General features: G+C 43.7%; 1 protein-coding gene and 1 long non-coding RNA gene across 2 annotated transcripts in view; one reads left to right on the top strand and one right to left on the bottom strand.

The window, feature by feature from the left end:
• The window catches only part of GNAS (GNAS complex locus), a 161,784-nt gene that overhangs the window by 17,056 nt on the left and 128,245 nt on the right, over window positions 1-16,483 (top strand). The window lies entirely within an intron of this gene.
• Window positions 12,645-13,323, bottom strand: LOC142604147 (uncharacterized). The gene is made up of 2 exons (XR_012838047.1): window positions 13,192-13,323; window positions 12,645-12,879 (listed from the first exon to the last, which is right to left on the bottom strand). It is a non-coding gene; the product is annotated as an uncharacterized LOC142604147 (long non-coding RNA).

Raw genomic sequence — 16,483 nt, 5'->3', positions numbered from 1 at the left:
TGGACTTAATCTTTTACTGTAAAAGCAAGACCTTACCCTCAACCTTTCTTTGGAAGTTAGATTCTTTTGACCTGGCATCATCTTTGTTAAAAAGCTTCACACACTGCAGTACAATAATATTTTTCTTGTGGTGCAATGAGCAGCACTGCAGATGCTGTTCCAGATGGGGTCAGTTTTTTCTCTAAATTAGCAACTGGTCTTAATAGATATTTTCTGGGGCTTCCGCACTATGTGGTATTGCTTGAGTGAAAATGTAATTCCACTGAGAGATTTCAATCCCAACTTTTGCTGGGCTTCCAGAAACATTTTTTTAAAAATTTATTTGCACAGTCAAAACAAGTTTGCTAACATACTGTGCTTGCATTTGGAAGCTGCATCTTTAGAATGAGATTAAAAATATGAATATTCTATGGTACAGTTTTCTCACAGAACAGAATTTTCATGCAGACTTACGTATTAATGTAAGGGTTAAACTATGGCAAATATGTCTTGAAACAACTGAAATATTTCTTTGCATCAAGAACGGAAAGCCCAGTTCTCTGCCGCTGGAGATACTACACACATCAGGCTTCACCTCAGACTGCTTAGTTTTCTTTTATTTTGAACTAATCATTTGAGAATGCAGTTTTAATTTGGACAACTTGCTTCCAAGTCCAACAGAGTCATTTATTCACTTGAAACTTCCTTGGAGGGGTGAAGAGCACTTTTTTATACAAACCAGCCCTGCTGCAGACTAGCAAGGAAACTCCTTTGTGGTGGCTGCTGTAGCAAGAGATGAGTGGACTCGGGAGCATTTGCTTGAGTTCTCCTTTGTCACAGACAGTTGTGGAAAATGCAGTAAATCGGGAAAATATGCTATAGGATATACTACAGTTCTTAGGGTCGCAAGCACCTTCTTACAAATCTAAAGCCAAAAAATAAATCAAGAAGCCTCAGAAACTCTGAGTTTCTGAGAACGACTGGGGAAGCGATCAAGGGACCGGCCTTGGACCCCCTGTGATAGGGAGATGAAATATGAGAGAGGGCCAAAGAGGAAAACGGAGAACAAGAAACTCTGTTTTGTTTTATTTAAAAAAAAAAAAATCCAACCCCTAAATACCTTTGACAAAGACGAGTTGTGTAGTTCCATAGAATCATAGTATGGTTTGGGTTGGAAGGGTCCTTAAAGCCCATCTAGTTCCAACCCCCTGCCATGGGCAGGGACACCCTCCACTAGACCACGCTGCCCAAAGCCTCATCCAACCTGGCCTTCAACACTTCCAGGGATCGTGAACCCTAATTTTTTTAACAGTTGCAACAGATCTAACTTGGTAATTGTCTTTCACTGGGGAATTAAGAGTTCATCCATGTGACCCTGGGAAATGTTGGAGGACACTGCTCGAGGTTTCTTCAGAACGGAAAGTATTCAATAACCTGACAGGCATATGGCCTGTGGGGTTTTTGGTTGGGTTTTTTTTTTTCTCACCATGCTTAACGCCAAGGAAAGGTGCCCCTTAAAGAACCTGGAGGGTACAGGAACCTTGCACAGGGTAAGGATGCAGTTCGCAGTACAGATGGTTTTGCCTGAGTGAGTGGCAAGAATAATAATATCAGAGTGGCATACTGAAAACCCACAAATGTTGGCGATCGCAAGAAAAGTGAGAATTGGTCTTGTGCCACTGGTAGTCAGTACAGTGCCCAGATGGAGCTACTTTGTACTTTGTTGGTTGTTTTTTTTTTGATCCTCAGGCTTCAAATAATCTTTATTAATAATAATAAATAAGCTTTATTATTTACAACAATTTTATACAAATGAGTCATTCTTGTTACATTGAATTGCTATTTGGTAATCCACTCGATGGCGGAACTTTATTTTGACTGCGAGAAAGCTCTTATTTAGTTTTCAGAGTATCAGTTTCTAAATACTTGGAATGTATTTATTCCAGAGAAGTTCTAAGATTTTTGAATGGTTATTCACCTAATATCATTGGTATGGTCAATAGCTAACTATTAAACTTAAGCCTGTGCTGTTTCTAAGTCTTTTAAGATTGCAGGATCTGTCTGCTGCTGTTGAGATAGAGTTTGCAGTTCGGTCCCATATTCTTCTCGTAGCCCTGTGTCCATCCCGGCACATCTGTCCTGAGCCGTGAGTGCACTCGGGCGTTCCCTCTGCTAGGCAGCATTTTTTTTTAATGCCAAAACCAGAAAGACTGTTCCAATTTCTTTTACAATTTCATCAAGTGAAAGGCTTTGAACCAACTTCAAGCCTGCAGCATCGCGACGTCCGTGCTTTCGAGGACGGGCAGCTACACGCTACGTTTCGGTGGATAGCCCGCTACGGGGTAGCGTGCTCCAGCTCGAGAGTGATCACAGCAAGAGGCACTGGGCAAGACCTGATTCTGAGCAAGAATAGCTCTTTGTGTTTGTGCGCTCGGAGTCGAGCACGTTTTGTGCTGGCGTACAGAAATGGATCATCCTTTCACGCTGGAGGCCTGTGAGATGCTGTTGGAGCTATTGTGTTTCAGGAGAGAAAGGGGGATTTTTGTGTAGCCCAAGTGGTAAAGCTGTGCCTGTGGGGTGGGAGGGATCCCTGCCAACTCCCCATGGGAACAAAGCCGGGAGTGCATTCATTTCTTAGGGCTGCGTGGGCGGTTTGGTTCGGTTGAGCTTTCCTGTGAAAATGTCGCAAGAAAAGTGTGTGTTGTGGTCATTAGGAATTTGTCCATGTTGCGTTATTAGATGAGATTTCTATTCACTTCTTAACTTTATCCTCTACCTACATCCCACTGTGCATAAAGAAAATCCTGCTTCTGTCACTTGGAAAGCAGCAGTTTTCCAGCGCTTCCCAAAATTCCCTCAGGAAGGAGATCATGTCGCATCTGACCCAGATGCTTATGGAAAACCGAGTGTCTCAGCACAGTGAGTTCTGGGAGGGACCCTCACAGGCCGGAGCAGACCGTGGTGGTGAGGACAGTGCTGGGGGAAGAGGGCTTCTCCTGGCTCTGCTTGTGTCGAGTTGGGTTAACTCAAGTAGCCGCCAGACACTTTGGTTTTAATTAGTAAGAGATTCCAAATGCTGGCTGGCCCTGTTTGCAAGCTGGACCTTTCCATTTCTCAATTGGGAGTGGTGTTCTTGGACCTCTAAAACCTCCAATATATTTTCACCTCCTGTCCTTTGATTCAGGATTTGTTTGGTGACACTTCCGTGGCTGTGGCTCTGATGACAGCAGCCCTTGTGTCGACTGAGGCAGAGCCGCTCGCTGTCGATAGTTCCTGACTGTGTCTCCGCTGCCTAGATATGGTCTGACAGAGGTCCTAATGATCTTGTAAGTTATAAGTAGGAATAATTCTCAGTACAAAAGTTAATTAGGTGGATTTTTGTATTTCTCCAACTGTCCTCTGTGCATATCTGTGGACCAGACAGATGAACAAGGACAATGCTATGCAGATCACTTTGTCAGGTATTTCTTTTAATAGCTTGTCTGCAAAAGCAGATGTGTAGGATGAAACAGAAGGCTCCTACTTGCTCAATAAACGTTTAAAAAGTTAGTTCTGGGCATATTTTAAGATAACTTTTCAATGGAAAATAACTGACTGAACCTACCATGGTAGTGTTTCCAGTGAACTAAATGTGGTATAAAGTTCGCATTTGCATTTCTTTTTATAGCTCAGAGGGTCTCATCTTAAAGGGGTTTTAATAGGTGCCAAATGTTCTCAATATCTGTCAAGGTCAATTATAGATGAGATTTTTTTTTATGGAGCAGGAAACATGAAGCATCTTATTGGAATTGTTCCTAGAAGGCTTGAACTTAGCAGATGTATGAGGTTTTCGTATGTCTTGGTAAAACGTTAAGTCTGAAGCTCAGCAAATCACTATGCTGGCTGTTAACAGAAGATTCCAGCTATGCTAGTTCGGCTAGAAAAGATATGAGATTGAAAGATTTCCAGCCTTCCAAATGCAGATCTCCTGGTAGTTAACTGGTCCCAGGGAGCAGCTCGGCTCTCGGTCTGCCCGCCGCCTTCTCTGGTCGTGTTGAGCCTCTCGAGGGCTTCAGCAAGCCAAAACTCGAGGGTAAAATGTGCTGCTCTGGTTTCCAGCTATAAACATGGAGATCAGTATCATGTCACAGTAGAAGAACGGTTAACATTGGACATGCAGTCTTTGTTATTACTTATTTTTAAAGCCTAAATCTTAACTAATCATGGAACACTATAGAAGAAAGGATTCAGTCATTCGCAGATAAAGTACGGAGCTGCTTTGTGCAGCTTTGTACGTTCTTTGTTTCCTTATCTTCTCTTGACAAATGTGGATTTTAGGGCATCTCTCTTTGACTGCTTTCCCTTTAACTTTGTCCTTGCCTTTTTACACTTGCACATGATTTTTGACATAGGAGCAGTAGTCCTTACATTAATGTATTTTTACAGGACTGATGCTGTAGGTTTGGCAAAACAGTCCGTATACTTTAGGATGTGTTGTCAAGCTCACCTGCTTTACGATAGTTCTGCTTTGTCAAAATTAAGGTCAGGCACTTTCTGAAACACCAACAAGGATGTTTTTAAATATTAAATTCTTAAGAACACAGACAACTGTTGAATAAAATGATGGGGAAATAGAGTGCTGCAGGAATATTAAAAAAAAGTTGTGAAAGTTCTTTTCAGTCTTCATTGTTTCCCTTTACTCTTTCTCTGTTAAGCAGTCAGTACTAATCAGAAGTTCAAATGTAAAATTGTAAGTTTTCTCCCCCTCAATAGTTTTTTTGAGACGACCATGTAATTAATAAACTACTACAATGAAAAATACTGAGCATACTGCTCAAAATTGAGAAAGAGAACAACATACCTGTGATTAAAAAGAGGATGTTATCAAATGCAATATTGCATTAGCAGAGCTTCTGAACAGAGAGTTTTCTCAGGCTGGCAAGTTGTAACTTCAGTCAAAAGACTGTTTTTTCCACCAGCCTGTTTCACATCTGAGCAGGAAAAAAATGTTACATTAATTCAGAAAAAGCTGAAACATTACCATAACCCATGGAGAACATAGGTGTCCATGACCCGGCACCGGAGGTAGATGTGCATTTGGAGTAGAATCTGAAGAAAACGATCACTGATACGGGTGGATCTTGGGTCTGGCACCGAGCATCCCAAACTGCACATCAGCATCCTGCAGGACCTGGCTCCTGCAAGGAGGGAGGAGGGAAGGATGGGGTGGGGGATGTAGCAGGTAGAAGGTGCAGGAGGCATGTGGGTTTCTTTGGGAGGGCCAAGAAGCCTTTGCAGGGAGGATGCTATCAAAGGCCAGGGAAAACGGAGCAAAGCAGTGTGATCAGTCTGCCCATAAAGGACTACAGCAACTCATGTGTCTCCCTTAAGAGAAAGTGGTGTTTGCATCTTCAACCTGAATTTTTATTTTTTTAGTTCCATGAACAGATATGATTTCTCACACCTTCTCATTTCACCCAGAGCAAATAAATTATACAGGAACAAAACCCCAAACCAATTCTGAGTTAAACTGTTCTCTTGTTGTCCTTCCACATTATCACTTTGTGCGAATATTTGAAAAGATAACTAGGTGCTAACCTTGAATGTGAAATGTTAGTCTTAACTTCTGCTCATTGTTTGCCAAAATAATAGGGTGACTGTGTAAAAGCAATAGTGTAAGTAAGTGTCAACACGGGTCACTGGTATTTAATTCATAATAAAACTAAGTAGAGGTTTTTAGGGTGAGTTAAATTTATTGCAGCAGCGCCCTCAAGTGCTGCGACACTTTAAAGGTCTGATGGTGTGTCTCCCATAGGACATTGGGGGTTTATTTGGTGGGGCTCGATTCTTTAGCATGTTCGGCCCAGTGAGAGCATATGAATTATTTTGGTGTAATTTTGAGTGCTCACACAAATCTGTGAGACTATTTAAATTAATAGCATGAAGGGAAGTGTGCTGGTTTTAGAGTTTCTTTTTTAACTGCTCTGTGGTAAGGAAGGTGTTCTCAGCACCAGGTTGGTTGGAAGTGATGGTAGAAGCAGCCCTGGGCAGCGGAGCTTTCAGGTCAGTGATGGGCCAGGTCCTGCAGGATGCCGGTTTGTAGTTTGGGATGCTCAGTGCCAGCAGAGCCCAGTGCATAGCTTTATAAACTGTTCTTCAGCTCCCATGGCCCTTTCTCAGTTTAGGCTGTGGAGATAATGGAACAGAATCATCTCTGGTGTGACTCATTACCTTAACGAAGAATTTGTCTGGATTTAGACGTGGTAATCATTTGGCGCTGGGATAAACATGTCTGGTAGGCTGTGGACCAGTACACTATTTGTAATGGTATAAAATGTATGGACATAACTATGGTAATATAAAGCAACTGTGGTCTGCTAGAGGTGTTACACCATCCTGAGCATACCGGCATCATTAGGGTTGTGCAAGGAGCCCGTAGCCCCTGGACTCGCTGGACTGCGGTTTTCCCAGCGGAATTCCAGCTCTCCTTGAGGCAGCTGCTGGAGGGAGCCCAGGCTGCAAGCCTGCTCTTCAACTTCTGAGCAATAAAGCCACAGTCGCTTCCAAAATTGCAGCATCTATTTTAGCTGTCTGGCAAAGCTGGCTGTGTGATTTCCTCCATTCTCTAGAATTCCCTCCTGTTACGCTCCCTACCTCTTGTCTCCCAGCACGTATGATCAAAGCAGGTCAGATCATCTTTGTTCAAAAGCAGAATCTCTGAGAGATACCGGTGTGTCTGGAGAAGCGAATTTAGCCCAAGAGAATGATTCCACGGGGCTAATGCAATCATAGCACCTAATAATTACCTGGATCCACAAAAATGAACTTTTGAGGCATTGCTGAGAGCAGAAGGCAGCACTTAAAACGCTCCCCTTGTAAAAAAAAAAAAAAAAAAAAAAAAAGGCAGAAGCCCTTTCTTCCTAATTCTTCGAGATTATTTTTGTAAAGATACTTCAAAGTCTCTGTTTATATTCCTTGATTCCTTCCATATACTATACAAATGTGTATTTAAAGTGTCCTTTTGTGTGGGTTTCTCAGGATCCAGAGGGAATAGCAATTGCAACAGTGATAGCAATCTGTGGAATGGCAAATTGCAACATACATGGGCCCATACCCACTCTTAATATTTGAGTCTTAAATGAGTATTTCTGGAATAAAAGAGGAAGAAAATAAGAGGTCAGAGGGAAGAGAATTTAGAAATCATTCAATTGTTTGACTTACGAGAAAAATAAAATAGTGACACATCTTTAAAATAAACAAATACAAAGGTCAGTGGCCATCTGGAGATCCAGTAGCCCAGAATCACTTGGGCTTTTTTTGGCCACTTAAAGAAGGAAGTTTTAAAACCTTTGGCCCAACTGCTGCTCTCTGCTGCACACATGGCGTTTCACACAACTCCTTTGTTGGGTGACCTTGGGCTGGGTTTGATTTGCACAAAGCAAAAATGACCGCTTTTCTTTTGCGGGAAGTTCTACCACTCCGCAGCAGTGCTGTGAGGAGTTGAGTCACTTGATTCGGTCCCTGGCACAGCCGGTACAGGCTGGGGGCAGAGGTGCCCGCTTACGGCAGGGAGATTCCCCCCTCCCCAGGTGAGACACCCACCAGACTCCTTAGAAGCTTTTCTGGACCAAAACACAAGGGCAGCGTGTGAAATACTGCGTGTTACGTGTCTGTAGGCAGGCACAGAAGATGGTGAGCTTTGTATTCACGGGAAAGTTGTTGTCTCTTAATTGTCTCTTTTTCCCCAGCATAATTTTGTTCAGTGTAGAGGACTTATCTACGTATACAACTTTATTTCTGTTTTATTACATTCTAATCCATTTAAGGAGCAAGATGACTCCATTCCAGAAGGAATTATCCCAGAATAAATATGGCCTCATCCAACGCTGGGTTTTCGCAGCTCTATCACACCCCTTTTGGTCCATGGGGACTGGCCTGCCCGCTTGTCTGCACACCCTGCGCAGCTCTGGGATTGTTCTCCCGGGATGTCCCCCTGCCACTTGAATTCTGGCGTGCAGTTCAATGCACCACTGCGGTCACGGTTTCGTATACCACGGTTTCGTATACCTTGAATCCCCAATCCTGCCCTGTAGTCCTACGTGACCACAGCTAGAGGTGCTAGCTTTCTAGTCTTCTTCTGAAGGTGAAATGCCCGGTCACGTCTTAGCAGGGGACACCGGACTGTGACATCTGGAAGCAGCAGTAGCAAACGTAAAGGGGTGCTCCCCGGTCAGGAGCTTTGGTAGAAATGTGGAAGTGCTTCAGGGTGGAAACAGTCTCGAGGAACATCTTCCATAGTGGATGCATGCTACTAAGAACTGGAGTGTATTGTCACAAGAGAGACACATGTTCCTTTTTCTCCTCCCCTTTGCATCTGCCAGGTTGGACTTGGGTATTTGCAAGACACCGAGTGATGAGATCTCTACAACATTACTCTTTAACACAGTGAAGCCCAAGCCAGGCACTCTGACACCAGAAATGGCCATGAGACCTGTGTTGGAGCCCAGGCAGCTTTGCTGCAGAGGCCACCAACAAACATCACGCAGGGATGCGTTGTCTCTTCGTTCTCTTTGCACCTGCTCTACCATCACCCTCCAAAAAGAGGGGGAGAGGAGAATAAAAAAAAAAAAAATAGAGGGAGGGGAAAAAAAAAAAAAAGAGATGGCATTTCCAGTTAATGAATACTTGGCAAAGCTCCAAGGGGAACATGACTGGGGAGTTTGTTTTTGCTAACAGAAGAGGGGGCCAAAGCTGCAAGGACTGAGGGTGGGTTTCGGGTTAAGAAAGAAAGAGAGTGAAAATGGGAAGGAGCCAGGGAAGGGAAGGAGCAGAGAAAAGGACTGAGGGGGTTTGTAAGCTTGTGTGGCTGGGAAGCAGCCGAAAATGGAGACTTAGTCAGGGCTCAGCCTGAGGAGCGGGCTGGGAGGGAGAGGAGCTCCTGGCTGGAGAGGAAGAGGCAGGCTGCTGGCTTTGCAAAGCGTGTGGGGCAGGAGTAGCAGGGAACCTGTGATCCGGGAGCCTTACACCAGGTGGGACAAGGACCTACGCACTCAGGGTGCTCCTCAGCAAAATAACCCTTTAGACGTGCACTTAGAAGAAAGATGTCAGTACTGGAAAAACTTGTTGTATTTTGTAGCTGCCCAACCCAGCTGGGTCCTTTGGGTGAAAAACCTGTGTGTCTGGGTGCAGAGGACAAGGCTCTCCCAAAAAGCATCCTGTGCATGAGACCGGGGGGCAGTCAGCCGGCCCAGGGAAGCTGGGGCCATGCCTGCCCAGCTCTGGGGTACGGCTCCTCTGGGTACGGCTTTTACGTTGCAATGGGTTATTATTTGCAACTCAGTTGGGGAAAAAAAAAAATCCTCAAGCTATACTTTGCCGTAATAGTAATAACAATTTCTGTAACGTTACTGCACAAGCTTTTATTCGTAGCTTGAGTGAAGTTGTACTTTTTTGTCTTGCTTCTGCTTTTTAAACCTGGGGGCACAGCGCTTGCATTGCAGATTCAGGCCTTTTGCAGAGATTTCCACTCTCTGCCTCGTAGAAAGTACTGCCAGCCCTTGGGCTGAACTCTCTCTCTTGCTCAGAAAAATATTTTGCAGAGCAACCACCACAGGACAGGTTTCTCACGGCAGGTTTGTCCAGGGATGCTTACATCTTCCTGTGTCTTCTCGATGCGTGCTTGACTGTCATTCTGCAGCAACTCAGTGAAGACGGAAGGAAAGGATAATCTGGGTTTTTTGCAAACACAGAGACAGTTACAACACTGATAGCAATGTGGCAGCAAAGTTTCCATTTCCCTGCTTGAAGCATCTCCTCCCAGAAGGGGATTTGCAGAACCACTGCTGCATTCTCCTATTAATGACGTTCAGGATCACAGGTTTCCGTGATTTTGCTTCTAGCCTTTTTGAAAGGAGCTTGAAAATGGCACTTGATTGCTGATGTCAGATCATGGGAGGTGGTTACTGTGAACCCCTGCCTGTACCAGGCAGCTAAAAGCTAGTGGAAATTGATAGAAATACGTATATTATAGTAAAAATTTTATAATGCATACAATGAGCACAGCTCCAAGAAAAGCCTGACCAGCTTGCTGCACGTCTGTTTTGGTGATACGTGAAATTTTGGAAAGGCACCGGTACACATAGACACTTTTTGTTCCTGTATAAACAAAGCGATGTGAGCGTATACGTGGTAGAGCTATGGAGGGAAAATACAGCCTGAAAACTCTTGTGCGGACAAGCCATGAGGTGATGTGATTTCCCACTGAGAAGCCAAAATCAAGAATAATATCAGAAAAGCAACTGAAACGGGGCTATTAGGAGGAATAAATGTAGGTAATGATGTTGCCAACTGTTACAATCATTTTTTCTCTCGGTCCCACCATGGTTATTACTTTTTTCCTCAGCTACAATCCATGAAGCACTGGCACTGAACTTTTGCTGTCAGTCCAAACAAACCACATTTTCTAGCTCCTAAGAGTACTGAGAAACGTTTCAAGTGTACCCAAAAGACTCGTAACTGGAAGGTATATTTTCCTTTAAAGTCTCATAACTTGGGGAGAGTTTGACCCTTTAAGCGTCTGGGATTTGCACATTTGTGATAAACAGCACTAAAATACTGTTGTTTGCTGCTGGTGGTGTTTTTTGTTGTCACTGCTTGGTGATGTATAAGTTGTCATCCTCCCTCTGAACCGGGATTCTTTGTTTTGGTAACGAGAGAAGAAAACGAGGAAACCTGTGCTTCCAAGGCAGGAAATTTTAAAACACCGGAGCGTGTGGGTATTAGATGGGAGGTGGCATCAGCGTGGCACCTGGTTTCCCTGAGCAGCAAGGTGTGGCTCCCGCTGAACCGGGCGCTGCGCCGTGCCCTTGGGACTTCGTTTTAGTCCGGCGGCTCTTTCTGCGGCACACGCAGTTTGTGAGTCCTGCACAGGTGCTAATGGAAATTTTTGACATCAGATGCAGAAGGCATTAGTAACAGGGAAGGAATAAATCCCACATTGTTAAAATATCCAGTGTGAGTAATTATTGCAGATAACGCTGTGCATTTACGTCTTTGCCAATTGTGGTGCCACTTCTAGACCAGCTTCTAGCGCAGACTCCAGCATCGCCCTCGAGCCAGCTCCAGCCCCTCTCCACCCCCAAACCCAGGAACCACGTCTAGCGTTGTCTGGAGTCAAACCAGGAGCCGTTTCCAGCATCATTTCTAGAGCCACCTCTAAAGCCATGTCTTAGAGTCGTTTCCAGCATCCACCTCTGAGTGCAACTCTGAAGTCATTTCCAGAGCAACCTTCAGATGTGCCCCTGGGTCCGGGTCTGCAGTCGCTCCCACCGCTCCTCCAGAGTGAATTAGCATGTTGATCAGGCTTGGAGCCAAGCTGGAGCTGCCTCTGGAGCCTCCCGTTGCTGTATGCCAGGCGAGGTCCTGCCCTGCGCTGGGGCTGCCTGCCAGTCCTGGACCACCTCAGCTTTCTGCGCTGCCTCCCTAATTGTACATTTTTCAAGCACGCCAAGAAGGGCATGGGGCAGCCTGCATGGTTACCGCCTTCCCCCCCCCCCCCCCCCCCCCCCCCATCCCTTATCCTGATCTCCCCTGGCAGCAGCAGTCATTTCAATGTATGCTTTGTGGGAGCAGAGCTGTCTGAGCCCTTTAAGCGGGGATGAGCTCAGGTAGAAGGAACGCAAAGAGCTCCTTTCATCAGCCAGGGCCCCGCCAGCGGCTTCGGGGCATGTCCGGCCAGTTATAAATGGATCATGTGTTGCTATTTTTAGCCAAGAGAGGATTGTAAATATAAAAGGGTATAAAGTGCAAAACTTAGCAACAGTGGCGTTTGTTTGCTTTTTCTTTTTTCATTTTTTTTTTTTTTCTTCCCCTCCCCTCCCCGTTGGCAGGAATGTGTTTGGAGTGGAATGAAGTTAAAGCAGGAGATTTGCCGGGTGATCGCCTTTGGACTTTGCACTCCATGCAGCTTTAGATAGATAGACAGATAGACAGATAGACAGAGAGATAAGATAGCGAATCTGTATCTGCATACAAAGGCGGGGCAGGAGGGGGGGAGCACGGTGTGTAAAGAGCTCCAAAAGCGCAGCCTGAACGGCGATGCAAGCGCGGGAGGGAGGAGGGAGGGAGCGGGGGGGAGCGGGGGCCGCGGCGGGGGGCGGCAGGAAGCCGGGGGGGGGGGGGGGGGGGGAGCGGGGGCCGCGGCGGACGGGACCCGCGGTGGGGTGCTGGGGGGAGCGGAGCCCTGCCTGCGTGGGGACAGAGTTCAGCAAATGGAAAACACTGACACGGGCAAAAATAGTAACAGCGGGGTTAAAAATAGCATCTGGTGAAATAAATGTGCAGTAAGTTCTGTAACCCTCTTGGGAACTTTTCCCTTGTGATCGCTTCTGCCCCGCTCCCTGTTCCTTCTCCAGCAAGAAATCCCAAAGCAAACCCCTCTGCAGATTGAAAATTAAAGCAGCACCCTGCACGCTGCAGAGGATGAGCTTTGGTTACTTTTTGACGTTTTTATGGATTTTGTTTGTTTGTTTGCTGAAACTTTGTGCCGGAGCGGGGGGGGGACAAAGTCCTCTTCTGCTGAGCCTCTCGCATAGCCCTGGGACAGACCGGTTGGGGTTGTTTCTCACTTTTTCCCCCCCTTCCTTTTCACCTTTTTGGTGTGGTTTGGGTTTTTGGGGTATTTCGTCTTTAAATTTTTTTTTTAATTATTATTTTTTTGGACGGTGGTGTTCTCGCTTTGGTTTTTAAGAGCCTTTTGTCGCTTCTAGGAGTGCAGCCTTCAGTCTTGTCGTCCTGCTCCGGCCCCTCAGCCCTGGCAGCAAGCAGACCCAGCGGGCGGACGGATGACAAAGGTCCCGCAGATGTGCAGAGCTGCGGCTCAGGGGCAGCGGCCAGCCCGGGGGTGTCGGGGAGCACCGGGGGCTCCCCGCAGATGAGAAGGTGCAGGCTTTACTCCAGGGGACGGCGGGATGGCAAAGGGAGGGAGCAGAGAACTGGGTGATAGGAAAAGGCAGAGAGATCTTGAGCGGCTTGTTCTGTGGAGCGAAAGGTTGGCTGGTCCCTTCTCTTAGTGGGGCTGAAGATGTTGAGGGCTCCGGGTGTGATGGTGGTGCTGGGAGGGGGTCAGGGAGGAGGAGAGGCCGCTGGGGTGGGATGGGCAGGGGTGCGGGGGAGATGCTTAGCAGGGCTTGCAGAAATCTCCTTAGAGGTCTGTTAGCAGCTCTGGCTATAAACTTGGTTTGTTTTGACAGGACTAGATAACTGAGGCAGAAACAATCGTTGTGACGGCCAGGCAGACCTGGTTCCTGCTGCCCCACCACAGGATAGGGACAAACAGAAGGTCCTTTAGTTTAGAGGCAATTACAATTTTAATCCAATTTTTTTTTTTTTTTTTTTTTTTAAACTAAGCAGCTCAAACTTCCCACCTGGCTCTTTATCACCCAGGTCGAAGGCACCGGGTGTTTCAGGGGTGCGTTTTGTAACGTCTCCTCTCCGGTTAGTTATCTTTGCTGGCTTTGGATGGAGGAAATGTCCTGGCAGGGTTGGCAGGCTGGACCCGGCACAGCCCCACCGCCTGCGCCCAGCCTCCCAGCAGAGCTGTGCGGAATAACCTGACCTGCCCATGGAACTCCTGTGTTTGTGCGCTCCTCGGCTAATAAACACGAAAACCAAACACGATAAATGAGATTACGCGAGTTTCTGTATTGAGACATGACTGATGCATCTGGAAATCATTGGTCTTAAAATGCAGGTTGATGCCTCCCCCTTTTTTCAGGTCCGGCTTTAGCCTCCAAGGTGGGTGCGAGTGCTTCTGCCATGGCTGGAGGTGAAGGGGAGGGCGTTCTGTCTGGCAGAGCCAGGAAGGAGGTGCATGTCCTTCATTGCATTTAGCAAGCTAAGCCCTGAGCATTTAATGACTTTTTTTTTTTTTTTTTTAAAGTCTTGGACATTCCACAGCTTGTTTCTCTAGATCACTTTAAATTAGTTTTGATGTTTAAATATATTTCATATGAAGCCTGTCTAAATCCTTTAACCACTATATTTTTGAAAGCACAAATATGCTTTCATTTGATAGAGTAGCTAAAAAAATACTTTTTGTATTTGAGCAAAGCTGTTTTGTTTTTAAATTAGGTTGTTCATAGCCTTCTAATTTGATCATTTCATATTTGATTCAGCACATAAAAACGATAAAGAAACTCCTGTTATGAATCTAAACTGAACATTCATTTTCTTATCAAAATATTATTATAGAAAAATATTAGTCATTCTTCTTGGCATAGTAAGCAAAGAAACATGTGGATGTGTTAATTTATTCCACACCCTGCAAAGAGGGATAGTTTATATAAGTAAAATAAATAACTCTTGCCTATTTAATAATTGGATCACTTTAACAATAGTTGACTAATAGTCAGATGTCTGAAACACATCTTGCCTGTTTCTATTCTTTAGGGAATTTAACACTTAAAGAGTGTTTTTTCCAAGAATTGTAATTTTTAAATTGCTACCTTTTTACATACTTAATATTTGTTGCCCTCCATAATTTATTAAGGCAGAACTAGGAGAAAACAGCTCAAAGGTAGTTGAAATGAATCCTTGGGGAGTCTGCAAAGAAATTAAACTGAGATGATAAATCTTGTGAAGGACTTTAAGAGTTATTTTAAAAGTATATTATTTTACTGTCTAGCACAGGTAAAAAGGATTTTGATTCTCAGAAATAGTGATGCACTGGTCAGTCATTTATTGGTTTTGATTGTGTTAATGGATTGTTGAATTATATTCGTCTAATTCCAAATTGTATTGGTGGTACAGGAGTGAAAGTAAAAAAGGTGAAAAAAATTTCTCAGTACTGTAGTATAAATGTGTCTACCTAGAGCATATGAAATTCCTGTATTTCTGCATATGGCTCTGGTAACTTGATCGTTGTTAAATTGTTAGCATTGCCTTTCGAGTTATTTTGCTCCTGTTCATAACTGCTTTAACATTTTGTTATGTTTTCCCAACTTGGAGAACGCAGGTGGCATGTCTCTTCATGTTGGTAATTGATAACAGCTAGCTAAGATTAACTCCTAGGATTACGTTGGTTTAGATAACAGAATTCCACAATTGTATTTTTTTCATTTGCCTGAGCTTTAAAGAAATCAATCCTGTGATTGCTACTTGTAATGAAATTTAACCCCCCTCCTCCCAATGGTATGATGGTGGGGAGATTGTTCATAGAGTGCAAACAAGCACGGCGAGTACTTAAACATTCATGGGTATTTTTGCTACCCTCTAAAATAATAAAAAATGTACAAGTATCAGAATCTAGAGTGCAGTAATACCTTACCATTTTATTTGGAAGGGATAACTTACATTATTAAAATGTCAGATAAACTGTATTTGTTTTATATAGAGAATATATTAGGGAGTTTTGAGACCATGTAAAATATTAGTTATTTTTTGACAATGTAAAGATAGAATATCTCTGGACAGTCACAGCTGAGGTCTTGCATTCCTTGTTTGTTCCAAATGATTTTTACGGAAGTAGGAATTTGGATGCATGGTAGGGACTTCAGTACTGTTCTCTAGAAACTTAACAGAAGAATTACATTTTGATAGAAAAAATTAAGACAGTAATTGCAAAGCCAAAAATCTCTAAAAAGAAGTTAATTATAATTTTTCCTGGTAAACTTTTCCTATTTCATGTTGTCATAGTAAGGACATAAAGGGGGCGGGGGGAGTTTTCAATCAACCTTATTGCTACTTGCATTTTTCCTTGGAACCCGCCCCCCCTTTCCTTACATTTAATGCATTGAGTTCAAGATGGCATAAATAAAATTTGTTAATTTAAATTATTGGATAATATGTTTCTTCCTCATATTATAGTTACAAATTTATACACAGATGAATAAGATGGATATAGGTCATGTTTTTAATAATTCCGATGTAGTTTTTAAAATTAATTTAGAGTTGGTCCATTTTTTCATGTAAATGGTATTACATGGTTATCAGATTAGTATACTTAATTTTGTCAGCATGACTATAAACTCAGTGCTAAAAGGCATGGAAACTCCTGAAACTGCTTTACATATATTTGAAGGTTATTCTGTACATTTATACTGGCTCAATGCTAAGGACTCAGCTTTGTCCTAAATGTGAACTGTAACCATAACATTAAACATGCAATTGCAACATCTATATTTAAAGGAAAAGCAGGGAATTTGATAGCAGCAACCACGATTAGAAATTTAGAAATCTTAAATGATGAGAGAAAGTAATACTAAATAATTTGTTTTTTAACTCTAAAAATAAAATTCCTAAATCTGTGAAAACAGATTTTAAACATTTTTCTAGATACCAAAAAAATGAGCACAAGGAAAACCAATATTCTGAGAAGCCGTAGCATGGCATTTCTAAATAAAAGAAGGAATGCAATTAGTGAGATACTAATTATGACATTTATTATTGATCCTTTTTTCCCAGGGAAAATCCCCAGGGATTTTTTTTCCCCCAGGGAAAGCCAGTTAATTAAAACAAGGAAAATGCT

This window comes from Balearica regulorum, chromosome 16 (assembly GCF_011004875.1).
Source record: "Balearica regulorum gibbericeps isolate bBalReg1 chromosome 16, bBalReg1.pri, whole genome shotgun sequence".
NCBI classification, from domain to species: domain Eukaryota; kingdom Metazoa; phylum Chordata; class Aves; order Gruiformes; family Gruidae; genus Balearica; species Balearica regulorum.
Note: the sequence above shows the minus strand (reverse complement) of the source record. Positions and strands in the feature narration are given on the sequence as shown.